Source organism: Apis laboriosa, unplaced genomic scaffold, assembly GCF_014066325.1.
Source record: "Apis laboriosa isolate Shangri-la unplaced genomic scaffold, ASM1406632v1 scaffold40_cov151, whole genome shotgun sequence".
Lineage (NCBI taxonomy): Eukaryota > Metazoa > Arthropoda > Insecta > Hymenoptera > Apidae > Apis > Apis laboriosa.
This window is the reverse complement of record NW_025223180.1, coordinates 1,588,567-1,613,570: the sequence shown is the minus strand read 5'-3', so window position 1 is coordinate 1,613,570 and position 25,004 is coordinate 1,588,567. Positions and strand designations below refer to the sequence as shown.

Genomic DNA, 25,004 nt, shown 5'->3' with positions numbered 1-25,004 from the left:
TTTTTTTTTTTTTTTTTTTCTGAAAAAAGAGAAAAAAAAGATTTAATTTTGTCGATTCGTTTGATGAAGCGAGAAATGAGGACTGTGAAAATATAAACGACTCAAAGAATCAAATTTGTTATAATTGAAGGTGAACTCGTAAAATTTCCATCTTTATTTATTTATCGTTAGAGTTTTTATAATTGTAATTGGAAATAAAACAAGGATTCGATCAGGAGATTCATTGTTTACCTTTGATAAAGTATAATTAACAATTAATAGCGTGAAAAAGTTTTAAAGTTTTTCTGCCGACTTTAAAAGTCAGATTTTAGCTGAAAGTTGACGCAATGCCGTGGCAAAAGCTGTTTCATTTTAAACAGAACAATGAGCGCTCGAGCTTACATTTTAATGCCTCTCTCTCTTCGGAAAGGGAGAGACACCACCGGCTTTATTTCGAGGAGCGTTTCGAAAGAAAAGATCGTATCGTATTCGGTTTCAAACGAAATCTTAAATATTTTCTTAGGCGAAAGTTATATTTCCGCGCGGGAATAAATTCATTAAATTCGTTAACGAAAAACGGAACGAAACGAGTTTCTTTCTTATCGAGCGTTATCTCATCCCCTACGAAAGATGCTTCTCGAAAATAAATAAAATATCGTTGCACCTGCGACACTCGTTTATCATCGAACAACGATAATAAATCAAGATAAATTATCTTAATCTTCTGTTTACCCTTGTCCTTAGAAATTTATTAAAATAATAGATTTATTAAATGTTAAAGTTTAAAAAACATAAGCTTTAAACTAATTAATATATCCCGATGGAGAGAAAGGATTGAATTGATAAAACTTTCGATACGTTAACGTTTATCATTATTTTAACATTTTTTCGGTAATGCGATGAGGAACGTTGAAAGCAGGGTAGTACGTTGTTGCATGAAATAAAAACACGGGGAGGAGAGATGAAGTTAATTTTATGGGAGATAGGGATTATGTTAAACTAATCCGTCAGGCAATGTAATCAAAGAGAGGGAAGATAAAAGAAAAGCATACTAATTCGACCGGGTTGATGCGATTCGCTAATTTTACGCAACGAGAAGCCCCATGCTTCGTTCAACGTCCCTGCGTAATGAATGGAAGGTTTCGAGGAAGGTGTGCCACAAATTAGAATGGACGTTATACCCTATCTAAAGACTTGTAATTATCATTGTGAGCTGTTAATTCTTAGCGAGAAGATTTTTATACATATTAACATTATCTTGTATATATATATATTAGATATCAACAAAAAAAATTTAATTTTTAATTTATAAACGATAAAGGTTATTGGTTTTTTTATCTTCTTCTTTCCTTTTATACGTGAAGCTTTAATAAGCTGATCCATCAAAGAAATGGAGAATTTCGTTGCTGATGATTTGACGGTGATATGAGTTTAAAAAAAAAAAAAAAAGACTGAAAAAATGGAAAGGAATATGAATATGAAAATAGAAGTTTGAATTTTTTATATCTGATAGATTTATTAGAGACAGTTTTCGTTGTATTGTTAGGTCAGCGTTTTATTTTTATCAGTAACGATGTTTTATACGTAGTGAACGATATTTCATTGTTTTATTTAATTCATATTCATTCGAATGGAATGGCTTTAGAGATCGCAGATCGTAGAATTTGTTAAATTAAATTACTTTGAAACATCCTAGAAGCCTATAATTCTTCATCAATGAATTGTGAATCTTTATGCAAATGTTTTTTCATTTTATATGTTTTATATATTTTATATAAACGACATAAATATAAGAAAGGAATTTAAAATGATTTCTAAATCAATTCAGATTCTCATATATTACTAATAAATTTATTTATTATGAACAATATTTCTATTAGATATATCTATCGTGTAATTCATCTTAAAACTCGATTAAACTAATTCTATTAAAATTAGAAAAACTTTGAACTGCTATAATTCCAATGATAATAATTTTCGTATAACAAACAAGAAATCGTTAGAAGCGCGGAACCTTCTTCTTTAAAACGCTTTTTGAATCGTCTCGATACGACTTTCGGTTGCCGAGATATCGTCGTGCAAAGAAAAGAGTAATTTTTAATCTTTTATTATCCTCGTCCTTGTCGAATACTCGGGCCTCTCGCTCGCGCCTCGTCTCACTGTCTTATCTCAAGTCCCAGACAAGCGACAGACGCGATTCCTAGAAATAGTACGCATTTCCAGGAAAAAGTGGAAGGTCGATGAGTCACGGACCCGTTCATAAATGCATTACGAACGATACGGAAACTTCGAACCCTCGTATCTCGGCAACCGATCGAGATATCGAGATAAATCAAAAAAGGAATTCATCGGCATGATTTTCTCTATTCTCTAAATAGGTTTGGACGAATACATTGCAAACCACAAAACGGAATTATTATCAAATAGTTTTAAATTAATTTTCTTCGAGCACGCAAATACATACGCTTATATATATTTTTCGTTATATAAAATTTCTAATTAAACAAAACGTTCATACATATAAAACGTAAGAGCTTTAATTAATCCCGGGCAGAGAAATATTTAGAATAACTAGATCCTAACGAACAATAGAAAAGTCAGAACAAATTGTATTTGTTCTGACTCAAAACGTTCATACGTATAAAACGTAAGAGCTTTAATTAACCCCAGGCAGAGAAATATCTAGAATAACTAGATTCTAACGAACAATAGAAGAGTCAGAACAAATTGTATTTGTTCGGGTGGAAACATAGCAATCTTCATTCGTTCAGGAATATCGAAAACATTATCAAACGATCAAAGGATAAAAAGGGAAATGAAGATTTTAAAGGAATTCGGTACACGCAGCTATTTCCTTGTTTCTCCATTCTGGAAGAAAATGCAAAAGCTGGTCAGCGTCCATATATAATATATAATTTTATATATAATATGCTCGGTCAACGTATCGTTACAATAAATGTGTTTAATGAATCCTTGGCGCAAAGAAAATTCGCGTCCTCGACGCGAAAATATCTTTATGGCTTTACTTAAGAACACTTTATATATAACACTTTATATACAAAATCTTAATTATAACTTTTGATTCGAATTACAGGTGTGATTGTAATAAGAGATCGTTTCTTTTAAAGTTAATTATTATTGGTAGATTTTATTCTGTTAAAAAAAGAAAAAAAAAAAATCTTCAACCCAAGATATATGAAAGACAAATTTAAAGTTTGATTACAGTTATTCAAAGTTGAATTAAAAATCGTATTACGAATTTTAATTAACGGTTACATAAGCTGCTTGGAAATTTTTATTGGAAAGTCGTAATTACGTGATACTATTTTTCTATCCTTTGATAAAGTTGTGTTTAAACTTTTACAGTTTTTATTCACCCACAGGAAGCGAAATTGTCTCGTCCCCCGTTTTTAATTATTATTTATTTATTTATTTATTTATCTCTCTCTCTCTCTCTCCGCAAGGATTACATACAATGGAATCGTAAAAATTGTTCGAGTTGTCACACGCGTCATCACAAAATGAACAAAGCGGATCCGCGCAAATTACAATGTCGTCTCGGGATTAAAATATTCGTGGCCGAATAAATTTGCAATCGAGCAGTTACTAATTTGCGATTTGCATCCCTCCACTTTGTGTCGTTGCCACGAAAGCGTTGCACCTTATAATTCAGCCTGTACACGTACACACCAACTTATAGGCACACTATAGCAACCCCCATTGTACTGCTCATCTTAATTGGTCAGTTCAACCAGTTCGCATACCTCAACCTTCGCCTACTACGAATTTTGAATTCATACAGTGTTACGCGACTTGTACACATACTATGTGTACGGAATATAACTCAGTTCCACGTAGTAAATATTCTAATCTATCCCCTTCCACCTGACACTCCATCTTTGTTAACAAGAATTAGAACGAGCTTAGAACGAGGATGGACTTCGAATAGATGAATTTTTGGTTGAACACGTTTGACCAAAAAATTTAATTTACTCTCAAATCAAAGATTAACGATTAATGAGCAAAACAATACTTATATGCACGTAAAATAAATCATCAATATATATTGATTTTTTGATCCGATGAACTGTTGATTAAACGGTGTTGCCAATTTTCACAATTTCCAACAATCTATTTCTTGTAACAATTCCATCAAACCAGTTACTTAAAAACATCCCTTTCTTCCAAAAATATAAAATAGTGAATGGATGAACGTTAAACACGTTCGTTTTGATCAAAAAATTTAATTTAAAAAAATTTTTTCTCAAATCAAAAGTATACTCGATTCGATCCGATAACTTGATGGAACGGTGTTGCCAATTTTCACAATTTCCAACAATCTTTTCCTTGTTACAATTGTGTGAAACCAGTTACTTAAAAACGTTTCTTCCTTCCGAAAACGACGACACAAAAGCATCGGACATTTCTATGGGGTGAGACATTACCGACATCCTCGCTTTCGTACAGGAAATATATACGGTTTCTCGCGGGAGCATTAGAGCTAATAAACTAGCCGCAACGAGCAATAACTTAACGCTCGGGTCATGGCGTAATGGCCATAAAAACGCTGACGCCGTGCGTCCCCGCCCACCCATCCTTCGCTACCAATTTAGATTTACAAAATAATTTTGTCCGCGGATCTTTAACGCGCGGACAAAAATTGCACCGCCGTTCGCGATTTCGCCCGCAAAATTTCGCATAAAATCGTTCTGCGTGAAAAATGATCGCGACTCGGCGAACGATTCTGCGTTTCTCGCGTAAAATATTTATTTTATTCGATCCTTATTGCCCAATAATAGAGTAATTCGAATAGTTGAAATGTACGATAACATTCCGTGTAATCTGAGGAATATCGTAAAATTGTCGTAAAAACTCGAGAAACGTGTTTCGATGTTCCTCCTCGTTTATTACGTTACGACGAGATATACGATGGTAAGTTACTTGGCTACTTTTTCAAAGAGTCATTAATCAAGGAGGATATAAAAACGTCGCGAATAATTTTGAACTGACCTTTCATCCATCCGTTGTATCAATTAGTATGGAAAATTAAGGGCATCGAGTAACGGGCTATTTCCATAATAAACGTTAAAAACTGTGCATAATGTGTTGCAACGTATACGTAACACGCGTCATATACCACGGATTATTTGTCTTTCTTGAATATAAAATTCAATTTTTCGTCTACTTTTTTTTTCTAATTTATCATTTCTTTTTTCATATCATTAAAAAACGAACTATTTATATGTGTGCACAGAGAGAGATTCAACAAGGAATAATTTTTGTTAATAAAATTTCGAGAAAGAGAGAAACAAAAGAAAACACGAATGATCTGAATGAATTTCATAACTAATGGAATTTTATAATATTTGCACGAGTTTTCGCTAAAGTTCAATACGATAAATAATTCGATACGATGCAAGAAATTTAGCATCTTTTGGTGCTAAAAGATGAAGTTACAATATCAAACCGCTATAATATCGATGAGTGAAATAATTATCGACTGAAAAATGATTAACGATCGTGCAAATGAGGAAAAATATAATTTACTTGTGTAAATTATAGCTTGTAATATTGGCAATGCTTGTAATATTAGCACTTTGTCATCATATATATATTAATTTAACATTTTAAGTTTTCCAATAAAATTTTGTGAATATTACGAATTGCTTCCTGCTTAACACATTTTTGGACATTTTCTTGGACCTCAACTATCCTAGTTTTCCCTCCGTAAACAACACGCTACTTATTCCTCGTTTAGCGTAGCAAGAATCTCTTCTTGTCTTGCATCCCCGTTTCCTGTCCCCTGGCAGTCGCTCTACTTTTTTTCCCCTCATTTTTATTGCTAATTACGAACGAGCTGTTTCAGGATTTGGGTCATCCACTCAACTTCTGCTTGTTAGGACCGAGGCGAAGATGCACCATCGGATACTGGCAGAATTCGTCCATTTTTTTTTCTACTCTTCTCCCATTTCCATGTTCTACGCGAATTGCTAGTTAATAATCATTCGTTTATTCGTGTGTTTTATATATATATATATATATGTATATATCTTTTTTTAACGTTAGAAAATTCGTTCGTTCGTGGAATCAATTGATAAAATATCCAAACAAGCAAAATATTCAAAAATTATTTATTCGAACTTTAATAACTTCCAACGATCAAACATCTGTTCCATTCTTCGCTTCTGATCTGATTTCAATCTGATGTCAGCTTCAAATGTTTATGTCTTCGAAACTTCACTTTCTACGAGAGACTCTTCCCTTCTATTACGTCGAAATTGTTACGAATTCTTACGAATACTCGGCGAAAACAAATTTAAAAATTATTTGTTCGAATTTTAATAACTTTCAACGATCAAATATTCTACTTCTGATCTGATTTAAAATCAGAGTCAGCTTCAAATAATTCTCTATGTCTTCGAAGAAACATTTTCTATGCAATTCTTTTCCTTTCTATTACGTCCAAATTGTTGTGAATTCTTACGAATAATCGGCGAAATTCCTCGACGAAATCCTTTAAAAATTATTTGTTCGAATTTTAATAATTTTTAACGATCAAACATTCTACTTCTGATCTGATTTGAAATCAGAGTCAGCTTCAAATAATTCTCTATGTCTTCGAAAAAATATTTTCTATGCAATTCTTTTTCTTTCTATTACGTCCAAAATTATTTATTCGAATTTTAATAACTTTCAACGATCAAACATCTATTCCATTTTACTTTTGATCTGATTTCGAATCAGAGTCAGCCTTTCTATTACATCGAATTTGGTTACGAATTCTTACGAATAATTGGCAAAATCCTTTAAAAATTATTTATTCGAACTTTAATAATTTCCAACGATCAAACATTCTTCTTCATACTTCTGATCTGATTTGAAATCAGAGTCAGATTCAATTCTCTATGTCTTCGAAGAAACATTTTCTATGCATTTTCCTTTCTATTACGTCCAAATTGTTGTGAATTCTTACGAATAATCGGCGAAATTCCTTGACGAAATTTCCTTTAAAAATCCTTTAAAAATTATTTGTTCGAATTTTAATAATTTTTAACGATCAAACATCTATTCCATTCTACTTTTGATCTGATTTCGAATCAGAGTCAGCCTTTCTATTATATCAAATTTGGTTACGAATTCTTACGAATAGTTGGCGAAATCCTTTAAAAATTATTTATTCGAACTTTAATAACTTTCAACGATCAAACATCTATTCCACTTTTGATCTAATTTCAATTCAAAGTCAACTTCAAATAATTCTCTATATCTTCGAAAAAACGTTTTCCACGCGATTTTCTACCCCTTTCTGTTACATCGAAATTGTTACGAATTCTTACGAATAGTCGGCGAAATTCCTCGACGAAATCCTTTTCAAGCGCATTTTTGAATAGCGCATTACTCGTAAGAGTGCGGTCGTTGCTAGAGGGTTAATCCTTCTAAGTTTCAAGGATAACTTGGACGGCGCAGGTGCGTCCATTTTCCGAGATGCATCTTCCGGTTTTATCAGGAAGTCCGTGGCTAGGCGATTCAACTTTACGACCATCTGGTGCGAAGACTCGGAGAACGAGTATACCACCCACTTTTCGATTAAACGAAAGTCAAGCTTCTTCGGATAATCTATATAACCTACATAATATATATATAATGGAGAGACTCGAAGAAACTTGTCTATTTTATTTAAAAAGAAAATATATATATATATATATATATATTTATAGATAGTTTGGAAATTTTTTCAATCGTCTGGTGAGAGTTTGTCTCGCTCTTTTATTTCGACCGATTAAAAATCGGTACAGTTTTAGGTTTGGAGATCAGCCTGGAAGAACAATCGTACTTAATTGTTACGGTTGGTGGAATGCGTTCGTGTATCGATAATGTTAGAACGTTATGTAAATGGGGTCCACTGTTAAATTTAAACTGAATTATGTAGCTACGTATATACCGCCTCCTCTGTAATAGAACATGTTCGAATAACAGAGTGTTGGGATAGTTCGAGATATTTGGGTAATGGGAGTTCATGGATCATAAGAGAGAAATTTTCGCCTCGAAAGATATATTATCGCGGTAAAGAATTTTCGTTTAGAGAGATACTCAGACGTACAATCTTTCTAACAAATTTTTATATATATATTTTTTTTAAACTTGTTTTATTCGATCTACTCTCTCCATAATACTTGCATCAACAAAATTATATTAATATTTGAGCAAGTAATATAACGATTTCACAACTTTTCATTAAGTTATATCTACTCACTGTCGATGGAACGGGTCATAAAAATCAATCGTAAACTTGACATCAAACGACGATGCCAAGTTCCAAATATCGATACATCGAAACGGAAGAAATATCGTGAAACATCGTATCACGATAGCTACTCTGATACAAAAATATTCGAAATCGTGCACACAAATTTCGAAATATATATATATATACGAGATAATAATAAATCAAAAATGGAAAACGTTTACCTTTCATACCGAAATTTTCCTATTTTATTTTCGCTCGTCGTTTTCCACGTCGTTTTCACACCCAGTTCACAAAAATGATCGCGTTCGATCCTTCCTCCCGATATGTCTAAATATATTTCTCTTCCCCGTCATTTATGTTCTCGCGTTACGATATCGAGGATGGGATAAAAAAAAATTAGAGAGGAGAAAACTCGATGAAAAACAGGCGCATTGGACGCGTTCGCATGGATCTTTTCATTTCGTCAATCGTTTGAGCGGAGTTTGAAACAGAAACTAATTTCGCATCCCGGCAGAAGTATCAAAGCGACTGGATGCGAAGTCTGTTCCGCGAGAGCACGTAACAGGCATTATCATTCGCCAAATCCTCACAAGTCACGTATTCTCTACGATGATAATGTAGTTGACAGTATTCTAGCGGGAATAGGATTTCAATGTTTCACATTGCATTTCGAATCGAGTAGATATATATATATATTTATCAAAATTGTATAAATCATTGCTTTTTCGATCGAGATTGTATTTACGATGTTCATCAACCGTTCAAATAATTTACGAATATATTTTCAACACATTATTTTTAACAAAACTGTAAAATTGTTCAAATGATGAATTTCTTTTGATAAACATAAATATTTGAAGCTTAGGTTTGTTAAAATTGAAAAATTGTAAGGAAAAATTATTTGTTATATTCCAAAATTTTCATTTTGAAGGAAATTATACAACAGAAAAGAGTAAATGGTATATGCTAAAGGGTACGTTTGAAAAATATTTTTTGCAATGATTTTTTAATATTTTTATAAATATTTTTATAAAATTGAAAAATCGAAGGAGGCTTATTATATTCCAAAATTTTCATTTTGAAGTTGAAATTATACAGAAAATAATAAATGGTATATGTTAAATCGTGCAAATGATGATTTTCTTTTGATAAATATTTCAACCTTAGGTTTGTTAAAATTGAAAAATTGTAAGTAAATTGTTGTATTCCAGAATTTTCACTTCGAAGAAAATTATGCAGAAAAGAGTGAACGGTATATATATATTAAATGTTTATGTTTTAGAAAAAAATCTTTTCTAATATTTTTAATATTTTTTTCTTAAATTGTAACATTTGTTAATAGCTCCACGAGATCACGTAACATGGTAGGACGAATAATCAAAAGTCACGTATTTCCCGGCTAATGAGGATGGAGAATGCAATGGGGGAACTAGAATTGACGATATGTTGATTTTTGATAATTTTTACTACCCACATCCGGAAAACGTTAAATCGTTTCGATACCTGGATCCGTTGGTCGAAGAATGTCTGCCTGTTTTCCAAAAGATCTATATCTTTTTTGCCCTTCTCTTGTTTCCAATATATATATATAGCCAAGGCAGGTTTTCAAGACATCAAACCGACTCTTAAGTTGGCCAGTCCTCTTTGTACCTCACGAGCCGGAACCGAATCGAAGCATTCTCACCAGTCGATGAATCGTCGGCATTCTGCACAAAACAAAAGATACCGTTGAATGTACACTTAACTTAATATCGTTCAAAATTTAAAATGAATATTGCAAAATAACGCTTTAACATTTTACTCTCTCGTTATCTCGTGTCTCGATAAAAGCATCTTAAATATTTTACGTAAATTTAATAACGTCTTGCATTTTCTCTCTAAGGGCTTATATGTGCGGCGAGCGATACGTAAGTAAGAAACGAGCGTTGATACCTTCTTCGGGTTCGAGTAATACGAATCATAATTTTTCGCGTAATATTCACGATGAAATTTAAGCTGCACGTATACTTGTACTTGTTTCTCTATAATTTTAAATAAATTTAATTTTAAATAATTTTATTCCCGATTATTTATAACATTATGATAAACTTATTATTTTTACATAAGCGAGTGCGTAAAAATATTAGTGCACAAGTTACAAGTCATTAAATTACGGTGGATAGCGTTATCGATCGATTCGAAAACGATCTGAAAAATCTATAGATAGATTCGAAATTTAAAAATCGAATTGTTCAAGAAGAAAAAGAAGGGAAAACGGTGAAACGATGTATATCGGAAAAAAAGTAAAGTGATTCTCACGAGAATATGAATATGAATATGAAATGCGGTTCAAGTCAAATACATTCTGTGAACCACGAACGTTATGAAACTTGCAACATTTATATATAATATATATATATATACATACATATATATACATATGTATGTATGTATACACATAAACGAGTGATCTCTGTCAACTAATATGAATGTATGTATGTATATGTATGCATACATATTGAACGATTTTCGTGCAAATATCGAGTTATCTAAACAGACTGATATATATATATATATTAGCTTTTATATCATTCTCGTCGAAATTTTTTGAACGAAACTTTTTTTTTTTCTTTTTTCCAAAAATAAATACCGGATATCCTCCAGTATACGATTCCAACGCGATACTTATATTTGATACCGTGTTGATCGAAATCGCGTTATTTGCGTTTAATTTGCTCCTCTTCTTGTCTTTTGATCTTCCTCGATGTTCAAATATCTTCAGTCGTCAGCTCAGTTTGGTAAAATAATATTTGAAAAATGGATGGAAACATTATACGGTAAAAATTTTCTCGAAATATGCATATCATTTACGAATTTCCTGTGAATCGCATCAAACCTAAACAGAGATATTTTTCAAGATTTCACTCGCGCTCTGCGTGGTCCAATTCTTTGAGATTCGTTCTCAATCGCGTCTCAAGATTTATTGCAAACTTAAGATCGTAAACAGCCCGGTTGTGAGATGCGGGTTGAGTATAATTTACGATTGAGATAGTAATGGAAAGAAAATGACGAAAAGCTTTAAAATCGTTTCAGTATACATTCTAAGAAAATAATATATCGATGTTAAACTGATACAAATTTCTTAATCAATTAATCTTTTTAATGCTTTTTAATTCTTCGAAGGCATTCCGATCGATGTAAAAATTTCCTATGGCAATTAATAAAGGATATTGAATACGCGAATTGGAAACGAGAGAACCAAAGAGTCGAAATCCACGAAGTTAAAACTGTAATTGAGAGAAAATTGAAGTTTTGAAAAGTTTAGGAATCATTCGAAAGTCAAAGAAAAAATGATTAAAAATCTAGTATTTAAAAAAAGAAACTAGAAAATATCGATGGATCGAAAGGTTAAAAATTTTGGACGAAAACAGAGGGAAAATTTAGAAATAGAATCCTTTGTTTGTTTTTATTTACTATTTTCAAACATTGCCCATTTATCCATAGCTAAAATGCATTTCGAAACAAACATAAACGATGCGGTATTTGGCAAACGGTTTTACATCGTTGGGACAATCATGGTAGAACCGAAAATCCTAGTTTCTTTTTAAACGATAAAAAAAAAACTAGAGTAGAATCCCCACTATCAATCAGACTTGGACCATTATCGTGTCCAACCGTATACAATTACAAACGTTTCGATCCGTCCCGGGAATTCAGAGGGGTTAAAATTTCCAAACATCCGAAAATCTCGTTCCACCATTGCTATTTGCCTTTTTTTTTTTATTTTTTTACCAAAAAACGAATCGCGTAATTTACGTAAAATACTTTTTTTTTTTTTTTTTTTTTTAATTTCACGTAACATCAAATTAAACATCTGATTAATCTTTCTGTAATATTTTCGCCAATCTTCGAACCTATTTCGAATTGTTAAATAAAAATTGGGTATCTCGCGTATCGCTTTAATTATATGTAACTTGTTTGAAGGAGGGATATAAGAAGTGGAAGAAATACAGAAGTGGTGGAATTGCCCGGAGCGAGCATACGAGAGCATGTGTAATTTTCAAAAGCACTTCTATATTTAGTTTAATGCACTCGTGTATATCGTAACGTGTTCGTTGTACAATTTCGCTACAAGTGCGCTGCACGGGTATATTAATACTTATTATTTAAACGTACGTAAAGGTACGTGAAGATTTACAAAGATATGTTATTTATTTTTAATATTTCATATACGCTTGTCTCCTTTCGTAATTTCGAATTACGAAATTGAAGGAAATGCTCTTTTAATCGATTATATTTGGGGAGAAAAAAAAAAAAAAAAAAGAAGAAGAAAATAAATTGGACAGCGGAAAATATTTTTAAGAGATTTCAGGAAACGGAGTGGAATATCACAAGTCGTAGCCGGCAAAATTGTTAAGTGGAGACATTAAGGTCGGGTAAAGGTCACGTTTCATTAAATGACACGTGAGATATATATTTTTTTTTTTTTTTTTTTTTCTAGAGAAGATAATGACACGAATTCAATCGTGACTCGTTTCGAGATAGATGAAAAATTTTGACACAAAACAACGAATTAAATTAAGTTCAATTAAATCCATACAATTATTACGATATTAATAAAGGATAATCGAACGAGTAATAGAAGATTCGTTCGAGCTATTTTTAATTTTTATTTCATATCATTAATGTGAAATTCCGTTTGACAAATATATCGTAGCTGATATTTATTATCGTATCGATCGAAAATGATATCAGTTTATACCTCTTTCATTAATCCACCGTACTCGATATCGAGTGTACTCATCATTTTATGTAATGTTATATCATAAATATAGAAATAAAATCTCGAAACGAAAGCGAATTATATATCGTATTTCTCATTCTACTTGACTCGTTGAAATAAAACTTCTTCGCACAATATGCCCTATAAATATATATATTTGATTATGAGACATAAATTTTGAGGGAATGCAGGCAATTGCATTGAAAGCATTCGAAACTTCCATCGGAAATGATTGGAAAATGGAGGAAAAAGCCCCAAGAAGTACATATATATATATATACAGAAATATTTCATCCTTGTCATCTTATCGATCTACGAAAAACTTTTGAATTCCCCTTGACCCGAACCGGTAAAAACGAATATTTGGATACAAATTTTTTGCCAAAATTTTTTACTTTCTCGATAAATACTTCTTCACCTCTGTGCGGACCTCCTTCACGACCTTGACACGACCGATCTCTTCTCACGATCCTCGAATGATTTTTATCATCCTTACCATAACCTAACCTTCCCAATTTCCCTTGATTTCTTTCCTTGTAAACGAAAAAGAATCGCTACTTTCCCCTTATAAATATTTCGTATTATTATTATGTTTATCTCGGTGATGATATTGTTGATGATTTTGTTGATGATTTTGTTGATGATATTACAATCGATTAAAATTGGAAATTACATGATCGATGATCGATGAGAGGAAAGGAATCCATTTCGAAACGCATTTTATCCAATGTGCCGTCGTATCACGGGACAAAGGTAAATCAAATTTGATCGGCACTGATCAAAATCGTTTCCCGGCTGACGTTTCGACACATCTGATCCTTTGTAGGGGCATGATGCAATTTTGTGCGACATAGACCGCAAACTTCTCTTCACGCGATCTCCAACCATCTGGCTATTCACTTCTATATCCATACAATTCGTCGAAACAATATCAGTTTCCATTTGAAACAAAATTGAAAGTTAAAACACGATAAATTGAATTAAAAAAAACACGATATTCGTATGTTGTACATTTACGTTGTTAATTTTAATCTTTTTGTTCTTCTAAATCGATGATGACAATTGACAAACAGCGTATAATTATTATTATTAATCGTTCCACAGTAGGAAGAAGGTTTTGTGATCTCAGAGTGAAACGGAAGTAATTTTCTTCTTTAGAAACCAAAAAGAATTTCTATTTCTATCGAGATATGAATTTATCAAGATCGATGTCTCAAGATAACATCATCACTTTCTCGGGGAGAATTATAGTTGGAGTGTGGCCAAATTAAACTTGGCGAATCTCCATCAGTCCTAGAAATGATAATGTTCCATCCAACGTGAAAAAAAGAAGAAAGAAAAAAGATTATTCTGTGTTTAATAACAGATTTCAGAGAACGACGAAGAAAAATATTTGGTATCGCTTCGTATCGATTTTTTTATTAAATCGATGCTTTGCGATAAATATCCCAATTGTTAGAAATATCACTGGTAACGTAAGGTAACGCGGTTACCAAAGTATACGTGTATTCGAAATAATAGGGCTGTTGACAGAACGAAAACGGATTCATCAAGATGAATAGAACGATAGAATACATCTCCTCCTCCGATCCTTATTGTTGGAGGACAATATCCTGTTGAGCACTGTGATACTGAACGCTTTACAATTCAAGTATTGTCTCGTGCTTAGATTACATCAACAACTGTTTGATACTTCCATGATCGATTGAATTATATTTTCGATATATATTTTACGCGTATTAGACAGAAACCGGAGAAAGTGGGATGAAAAGTAGGATGCATTTTACATTTCGAGTGTAAATTTAATAATGTTTTTTCGCCATCATATTAATAAAATCGAGGCAACGAATTAATTCGATTCCAGTTATTTTCAATATATTCGTTCTTTTTCACATCCACTTGTCTCGACAAGTGTCGTGCAGATGAACCTACGCACTTGGATATATCGTTGAAAATAGAGTCAATCGAAGAAATTGTAGAATGTGATTTAAAGTTTAAAGATAACGTAATGTGTAAAAATATAAAGTGCGTTGTTTAAAGATCTCTTATGAAAGTATTGCAAATTATAAAAGGTATATCTTTATCTGATTTCGATCAACATTTCATGCGGTTTGTGCATTTCGTATGCACAAACATTTTGTATCTTGCGAGCAAAATTTGTTTCAATTTCAATTTGTTTCTAAAAACGTTTTCTTTATTGTTCGATTTCGAAGAAAGGTTATATATAAATTCTCTTTAATTTCTTGGGGATTAAATATTGTTGAGTATTATGTTGAGAGAAAGAAAAAGATCTTTTGGAGGAATAAGTTATTATTATTGTAAAAATTTCAGATCTTCCCCAAGTGAAAAATGATTATGTCTGGACGATTAATGGTTCCGGAGATAAAGAAATGATTTATGTTTATGAGATCAGGGTGAATGTTAACAACTCCTATTAATCATTGATCAAATATCAAATCATCATTAACCGTTAAATTTTATGTTTCCTTTAAAATATCTTCCCTTTTTTTTTTTCTCCAATTACGCTCGTTCATCATTATGTCGAATATATTCGAATATAAATATTATAAAATAATCTGGAAAAAAAGCCATTCTTATTATTATTATTATTATTATTATTATGCAATGGAATGGCACTATTATTTCGACGGATAATTATTCTTTCTTTCCAGTTTATTCATTATTCACGAAGATTTTAATTCGTTCATCAATCTTATCTTATTATTCTCTGCCAATTTTCTCTATCCTCGATGTCATCTCCATACGAGAAAAGTTAATTTTACGTAATCTCGCTCGCCCACGCACACACAAAAACGCCTCGAATCAAAAGAGAAAAATAGACCGCGAAACATTGACAATTTTTCGAGATGGTCACTTTGAACGGAGGGCGTCCGATAAACATCCATGAAGTGCCACCAGCAGCTCGCGTCCCACGTAGAACATTTGACATTTTAGTCCTGAAATTGGAACGAAATCAAAGTAAGAAATCTCTGGTGTCGGGCACAAATAAAAAAAGGACAAAAGAGATTCCGAGTAATATTTCAAAGATCTCGACAACAAGAGATTCGCCATTGGGGATCCTCTTATCGGTTTTATTTTTTTTTTTTTTTTTTTTTTTTTTTTTTGCCAAACCATTTCCTGGAACAGTTCACGCGACGGCGTGAGTCATTGTCCTTCGAATTTCGAATCAAAGAGTTTAAAAAACGATCACGAGAAAAGAATTCTCGCGTTTATGAGAATTTTAGATAAATCAAATAACGTATAAATCGAAAAATTCATTTGTATATTAAAGTAACGTAGAAGACAAGGATAAATATTTTAAATAGGATAAATTATGATCCCTATGCGTTTACAGTGGTTAGAGAAATTATAATATATAATTTTGCATTGTATTTTCTTAATTAATCGAGTGTTGCAAAATATTTAATTTATCGATCGAACGATATTGAAAATATATTTCACGGAAATAATTGTATTGATTGTGTTGATGAATATTTGAAATTAAAAATCAATTTTGCGATCATTTAATCGGATAATAATGAAAGGAATATTTTTCATCGAGTAAATATGTATCTAATTTCATTTTATTTTCCAATACAGCAGAGCTTTAAATATGTAAATTTTAGGCGCCTGCCGACCAGCAACCCGCCATACGTCGACTGTTTCAATAATTTTCAGATACGTATTATGCACTTGGCTTATAGAAATTCTGCAACATTTCATTTCGTGTCTCGTTCAAACTTTGACAATAGTTTCATATTATTATTTAAAACTAAAAACTTTCAATCTTTCTGTCTTAAAAAAAAAAAAAAGTAATAATAGTAATAAACGCTATATATATAACCTTCGAATTTTATCAATATTTTGATCTCGGGAAAGATCTTCAGCTTAAGAAGCTTTTTTAACGAAAGGTATAGAAGGATTAAGTGAAAAAAAAAATATTTCTTTTATCACGTTTTTGATCGTAAGAATTTTCAAAAGATCCTGAACGTTTAAACATTTTGTATATAGATAGAAATAGAGAATGGCAGGAGAGGCATTCGACCCAGAATGAGATTTTGTTCCCCGAGAACAAATAGTCGTGAGAGATTCTACGCGCGATCGAAGTAGGAAACAAGTCGAGAAAGAAAAAGTTTCTAGGATTCTGACATGTCTCAATTTTTCAAATGAAAGGATAACGTCAGAAAGACAAGAGAGTCATCAAATATCCACGTATGATTACGTGCAAAAACGTATGACGGTGACAAAAAAACACTTTTTTATTTTTACGTTTATTAACGCACAAGAGAAATTACATTCGAAACTGGTGCACTGATGATGAATGAAAAACGGAGAGGAGGAGGGGAAGAGATGAAGAAGGAAACGGAGAGGAAAGAAGAAGAAAAAGAAGAAGAAGAAGAAGAAGAAGAAGAAAGAAAGAAAATAATTTCTTTGGAAAGATTCTACCGTGTGAACTGTTTCAAAATAATGACAATGACTGTGAAACATAGTAATTACTCGATGGAATCACAGAGAACGAACTGTTCCATCCACATCATTTAAAGAAGATGCGACACGATTTTTAATTATTTACGTATCGCGAGCATTTCGAAGAAATTTCTCATTTTTATTCGTTTATATCACATATACGCGTATACAATTTTCGTTTGCATTAGAAAGAGGGATAGGGATTGGGAAGAACGAAAGTTCGTTCGAATGAATTTTTAATTAGTTTCAATCTCGATCAAAGAAAAATTAAATTTTAATTCGATGGCAAAGCGAGAAAATTTTCATCGGGTTTTATTCAATTTCCTCCCGTCTCGGTTGAATTTCAAAATAAATCGGGTTCTTTAAAACCACGTGACAAATAGTATTTGAGCATAATACGTATTTTCACGGCTTTTCACACTCCCGTAGTCGAGTGTATTTTTCGAATTATGTTAATTCCAATTTCCACGCGTGTTGATTCGAATTTTTATCAGATTTCCGGTCAGATAACTGACATTGTACGTGACCTGAATAATCACGTATTAGTGATGCACAGATAGTCCCGAAACGATCGAACAAATCGAGATATTCAAATTACAACTCCTCTTCCAACTTCTGTTAACAGAAATCGAAGAGCTATTTTCCCTTTTCTTTCTCCTTTTCTTATTTTATTTTTAAAACGCGGAACATTTATTCCCAACTCCCGTTGACTATAAATAATTTAATATAAATCGTAAATATCTACATTTCTTACATCATATATATATATCGCAATTATTCGTTAAAAATGACAAGTGGAAGAAAAAAAAAAACGTTTCGAAATACACCATTGAATTCTCAATGCGAGCAGTAACGAGGGGACAAACGGACAATTGGAACGAACAAAAACTTGGAAATTACGTTCGAACCACTGACTTCATTATTTTACCACTGTCACTTTTCCTTAATTTCCATTCCGTTTCCCGTTTCGTTCGTCTTTAGAGAACGTTAATCCCCGAATAACCTGAAAGTATTATATATCGCCCGGAGGCGTACAGTCCCCCGCAAAGGCGGAGGGGAAGGATGGAAGACGAAACGAGATAAATCGATTGATGCTTCAATTCCAACTAAATGATAAAGCCGTTGTAAAACCAAGTGGACCCACCCTTTGTAACGACTTAAAAACTGACTGCCACTTAAAAACTAACACTTGCCACCGGATTCACCCTCTGTCATTTTGTTTACTTACTTATCACGTCCAACAATACGTCCATTAATTTATTCTGACTCGCCCTGCCAACTCTTAACCTCCCACGATTTGTCGACAATAATCGATCGAATTATTCCCCCCCCCTCCCCCTCCCCCAATTTTATTCCCCGTTATTTTTCGTTTTCGTTTGTTGAACCACAATTGTAAATCGTATCCATCGTTTTCAAACTTTTCTCGGTTTTGCGGTTAACAATTTTTTTTTCCCTTTTTTTTCTTTAAATAAAATTAATCAGAGAACACGTATCTCGCGTACACGTGTTACAGAGACGTTAAATAATACAGAGGGGTACATCGATATCGATATTGCTTTTCTTTTGTTATTCGAGCATTCATTATTCGAAGCATTATCCAATTAATATATATCCCATTATTCCATTATTTTGTCGTAAATTGAACAAGTCTGATGGAGTTTAATTTTATTCTCGCAGTTTATACGGGTGTACAATATTTTAATGGAACGTTTCTGCTTTTTTTAATAAGCAATTGTCAACCCTTTTAATCCTAACGATATTGTACATCTTTTATTTTCTTTCTATTAGCTTCGTCGATTGTTTTATTATTATTATCGGGTAAAATGTGTTCTAACTTTTTACTTTAAGATTAGAAGATTAAAAAAACTTTGAAGTAATGATGAATGCCGTGTTTAAGGAATATCGAAAAAAATAAGTAAATAAATAAATAAATAAAACTGGAGCCAAGAAAATAATAAAACGAAAGGCGAATTTGTTCAGTTTGCTGCGCAAAACAATGCACTCGAATGGGAGCTTTGACAAGAACGTTTAACGACAAACTTCTAAAAGGGGTAGGTTCTTAAGACAAGTAATGAGGGAATATTGACATAAGTATACAAGGAATTTTTAATGCAAAGAGAAAAAGCTATAATTGTCCATTTTTTTTTTCTTTTATGATAAAATCGATTCACAATTTTAAATCTATCATTAATGGAAAGTCGGAAAAATTGACGGACCAATTTGCTTCGATTTGTCGTTTCGAGATTTCTTAATCGACACGAGACGGCTACTCGACGAGGAGAAAGTCCTGCTCCGCTTCGAGCCGGATTTAAAGGTGGAAATAAAGGTGGTGGTAACGACTATGGGATTAAATTGCGAAGAAAGAAAAACAAAAGAACGTAGTTGGAAAAAGTAGTTGGAGACGAGTTGATGCATCCGTTGACGACGTCCAGAAAAACTAATCAATCTGAACTTCTTCGAACGCTTTATCGTTGAAACCGATATCATATCGCATTAACGATTCTATTTTTTTTCTCTAATATTTCAATCTCAAGATTTTCTCAATCTCGTATCATCCAACGACGCGTTCCCTCGTTCGAGAACGTTTCTTTTATCTTTGCTATCTATATGCAATTTTCCTTAATTCTTCGAATCCTCCATTCTTGCAATATCTTTCTAATTCGATCTAATAAACTTCTAATCGTATCATTAATCAATGTAAACGTTCGAATTTCTTTTAATTATTTTTATATAATTCGTATTCGTGTATAATTCAACGAAAATTAATCGAAAATCGCCACTTGAAACATCGTATTATCGGGAGGCTATCTGTTCATTAGGTTTCGATTAATTATTAATCTGTTAAAATGAAACAGCGGCCGTTAACAGATTATTGAAACCTCCTCGCTCGGGAGTTGGGTATTAAATTTTAATTCGAACGCAATAATAATTCTTTCCATTCAGAATCGGTGCAGAATCGATCAAGAAGAACGTAATCCCTTTATCTATTTACGAAATTATTAAAAAATGATTTCACGGTCGATACGTGAGAATAGAAATATCGAGAATCGATTTTCCTATGTGATGACAAATAGATATGGAACAACACTTGTGTGAAATAATTTTCTCTCGTTCAATTGAAAGCTGATAAATGGAACGGTATTAAAAAAACTCGTGTAACTCGTGTTTACGTTTACGAATGAAATTATGAATCGATAATTGTATTACATCGAGCATGTAATTTTCCCATATTTTTTCTTTATTAACAATTGTTTGCGCGGAAATAAATTCTTCCATATCGCGACGATCGATAATCTCTAAACTACAGCAATTGTATTTAAATTGTATTCTCTCTTTATTTCAACTGGAATATTTCTAACGTTGGATTCTGGAAGTGCAGATGATAATAAAAAAGATGATGGAAAAAGATCGTGTTTGTGGCGATGACAGTTTTTTTTTTTTTTTTTTTTCTTTAAGTTTTTTTTAAAGAATATAGAAGACTTTTCACGACACGTGACCAGTCAGACATGTGGTCAATACTTAAAAATTATAAACGATAATGTATGTCCATTTTTTGCCAGGAATAACGATAAAAGATTTTGTAAAGAGAATAAAAAGTTATTTAAAAACCTTTTTTTTTTTTTAAATTATTATGAGGAATTATAATGAAATCTCTTTGAAATTTTATGCATTTATTACAATTATCGAATGTTCGTAACATGTTTCCGATACATTTCATTTTCTGAAATTTATTTTATTAATGTTACGCTGCATTGCATTGAATTTTACCAATGAAAAATCTAATATTTAAAGTGTTAAAAGATTCAGAAACTGTTGAAAGACATCGCCCACATTTTTGATTCGCGTTCCACTTGAATACCGTTTTGATCTATCAGAAATACGTGGTTTTGACGTAGTATCATTCTTATAAATCCTTGTCAACTGCACACGAGTCTTTGTTAACGATTTATCAATAAACATTTTATAACCATTCTTCGCTAAACTAAATTTGTTTCCACTTTTGATTATTCTATATTTCTTTAATTTCCTTTAATTTGTGTTTCTATTTTTCGAATGACAGATGCAAATTTTTAAAATCAAATTTCTTGGACAATTATAAAAATTCGCTGTGTTCATTTTTTACATACAACTGTAGGGATTTGAATAAAATAAAATTATTCTTATATTTTTTTTTTTTTAAATAACTTAATTTCGAACGATTAAGAGGAAAGAAAGAATGATATAATACTTGTTAGATTAGATTATAAATATTTTATTGTTTTTTTTTTTTATACTTTATATGCAAAAACAGGTTTACAAAAAAATTTTACAGATTTATGATCGATTTCTCTATCGTCACTGAAACGTTCCATTGTAAGATATACGAAATCGATAGACAATTTTACTGGAATAATCGAACAATCGTGTAATTATTGCGCTAAATACCTATTCCACTTTCAATCGACAATTAAGTTTTATGAAGCATTCGATTAAACATCTTTACACTGTTTTCTGGGTTAAAATTGGTTTTTCTGAGTATAAAATTAGTATAAATTTAATATAAAACAACTGTACAGATTCTCTATTACACAATTTATCTCATTTATTTGAAAATATTTTTCTCGTACGAACGCTAAAAAAATGTTTTCACATCGATCAGATCTTTAATTAATAAAACTGCAAAAAAAAAAAAAATAATTCTACGACAGAAATTAAACCATTTCTAATTCGTTCACAAGCAAAGAACAGCATCGAAGCACACCTCTGATAAAAGAGAAAACTACTCAACTCGAATAATTATCAATTAAACAAATTTTCTTCCGGTTCGAGGTGCAACTTCCGCATTACAGCGTCGCGCCGAATGTACATCCATTTCACAAACTTTCAAGAAAATAGGAAAAGTCAACGATGCGATTAAATGTTTCAACGCAAAGTAATTATTGCGTATCCTTTAAACTCGTATAAAGTTTCCAGTTATTGCAGTATCTGTCTCATAATCATTTCTGTCCTTTTAATATCCTCGACGAAAAGAATGAGGAAAGATAAAGAAGCAAAGTTTCTTCTTAAACGAAAATCTTTCACAAATTAGGTTAAATAATATTAGTATCGAATTTCATCTCACTTGTTTAAAAGATACTTACAATTCACAATAATTTTTATGCATGTGCAAAATTCAATTTTGTATGGAATTTTGTAAAGAAGAAATAAGTATCTAATTATGATGAATTTAACGAGATAAGTAGCATTAGTATCAAATTTCTAATTATTCTCTGAAAAGATACTTACAATTCACAACAGTTTTTATACATGTGCAATTTTATATGGCAAAGAAGAAATAAAAGAAGAACGATAATATTCTGAATAAGTATCTAATTATGACGAATTTAAGGAGACAAACGGCATTAGTATCAGATTTCTTTGAAAAGATACTTACAATTCACAACAATTTTTATATATGTACAAAATTCAATTTTGTATGGAAAAAGAAATAAGTATCTAATTATGATGAATTTAACGAGATAAGTAGCATTAGTATCAGATTTCTAATTATTCTCTGAAAAGATACTTACAATTCACACCAGTTTTTATACATGTGAAATTTTGTATGGCAAAGAAGAAATAAAAGAAGAACGAATAAAAGAGAAGAATATTCTGAATAATCTAATATCTAATTACGATGAATTGAACGGGACAAGTGGCATTAATATCAGATTTCCATTATCTTGTTCCGATTGTTTGAAAAGATATTTACAATTTACAATACTCAGTATACACAAAACTCGATTTTGTACGGTAAAAGAAATAAAAAAAGAAAGGAGGAAACGATAATCTTTTTTAATCTTCGCAAATCTTCGTGGACACTAACAATAAGTACTCATAGTGAATTTAACGAGACATTTCGAAAGTATCGTTTCCTGGCGCAACGCCAGTGGGCGAAATCGCGCTGATAAAAGAAATCCCTTTGTTATCAAGATGTAGTAATATCATCGAACATCTGGCGTGTCTCGAGCGAATGAAATCCGCTTCGTTTTATTGTCTTTCTACGGTTTCGCTTGATCGTCAAATTTTTCACATTTTAAATCCGCCATCGTTGTCATCTAACGATACTTGGTAATGGATGATTTCCACCGATATTGTAGTTCAGTGGTTGCCAACTTATGGAGTGTACTTTAGTTTTAATTAATGGAACATCGTTTTCTTCTTTGAGAAATTTTTTATCAATATTAATTTTTTTCATAAGAATCGATGTTCAAACGATCTCATGGATAATTAAAAAATTTCTTTCTATTTTTGAAACGATGATGTAAACGAAGGAGAAAAAATGGCGCCAATTTTCAAACCATCGTAATAATATTACACCCGAATATAATTTCGGCGTGGAAAGTAATTTGTGTCGTAAAAAAGTAAAAAAAAAGTACGTAAAAGAAATAGCGCAATTAAGATATTGTGAACAATTTATATCTCCTTCATAGGCTCCAAAGAGCCTGTGAAAAAGATAAAACAATAATGGTCCTAGAAAAGATGAAATAGTAACACTTCTAGAAAGAACATATTTTATTTCTCACCCGTTCAAAAGTTAAGAACGAATCGAATTCGTGAAACTAATGTATTTTATCTATATTTCATTATTAAATAAAATAATAAAATTTGAAAAAATATGAAACTCAAGAAAAGAGGAGTAGAGAAGTTTCTTCCTCTTCGAGATATTAAATCCATTAAAGAAAGTCGATAGAAGTGTTTTATCAGTTGTTAAACACTTTTAGTGATTCTTTATATTTTTAATTCCCGCTATCGTCTTCAATAACGCTTAAAAAGATTAGAAGAGAAAAAATTATTAATTTTCTTTTTTTTTTGTTAATAATAAAAACTTGATAGACAGGAAATTAAACTTTTTGTTTATCATTTGAATTGACAAGTATGTTACAGTTACGACATAATATTAACAAATTTAATTTATCGGAAATACTTAATAATTCTTGGTGATACGATATATATCATCGGTTTCTTTTACGTTTATATGACAAAACTCTGAGATAAAGATGCTAATTTATTATATACGCACTAAAATCCCACGAGTGTACTATTTGCTCAACTGCAAGAATTAGAATTTTCTTATCCCATTATTGTTGAAAAAACGTTCAAACTCGAGATCTTTTAGCTTGGAAGATTCTTAATAATAACAAACGTTTACTTATTTCAAGAATCATATTTGCTCGCAAACTTTTTAATAAATTACTAGACAATTACATTGGATAATTATTAAATATACATACGTTGAATTAACTAATCATTTCATCGATTTTACGGATAATTTCGACATCTCGTAAATTACCATCGAATGCAAATTGTATACAATAATATTAATATTAATTACGCGAAATACAATTAATTTGTGATGTAAATCTTATCAATACGTTAAATATTTGAATTTCTCATTTCGAAAAGTATTGCAAATATATCGTATCCCGATTATGAAACGATTAAAGCAAATTGTTAAATCGTTAAAACAGAAGCTTAGATTCAAATGAACGAGAGAACGTATCATTATAACCGATCGTAAGCGTAATT

At 31.6% G+C, this 25,004-nt stretch overlaps 1 protein-coding gene across 1 annotated transcript in view; it reads right to left on the bottom strand.

Annotated features, from left to right (window-relative positions):
* LOC122715785 (tyramine receptor 1-like) overlaps positions 1 to 25,004 on the bottom strand; it is an 81,494-nt gene that overhangs the window by 54,880 nt on the left and 1,610 nt on the right. Inside the window, exon 2 of the mRNA XM_043938235.1 lies at positions 9,731 to 9,933. The gene's annotated coding sequence lies outside the window, so the exon portion shown is untranslated. The remainder of the gene's footprint in view (positions 1 to 9,730; positions 9,934 to 25,004) is intronic.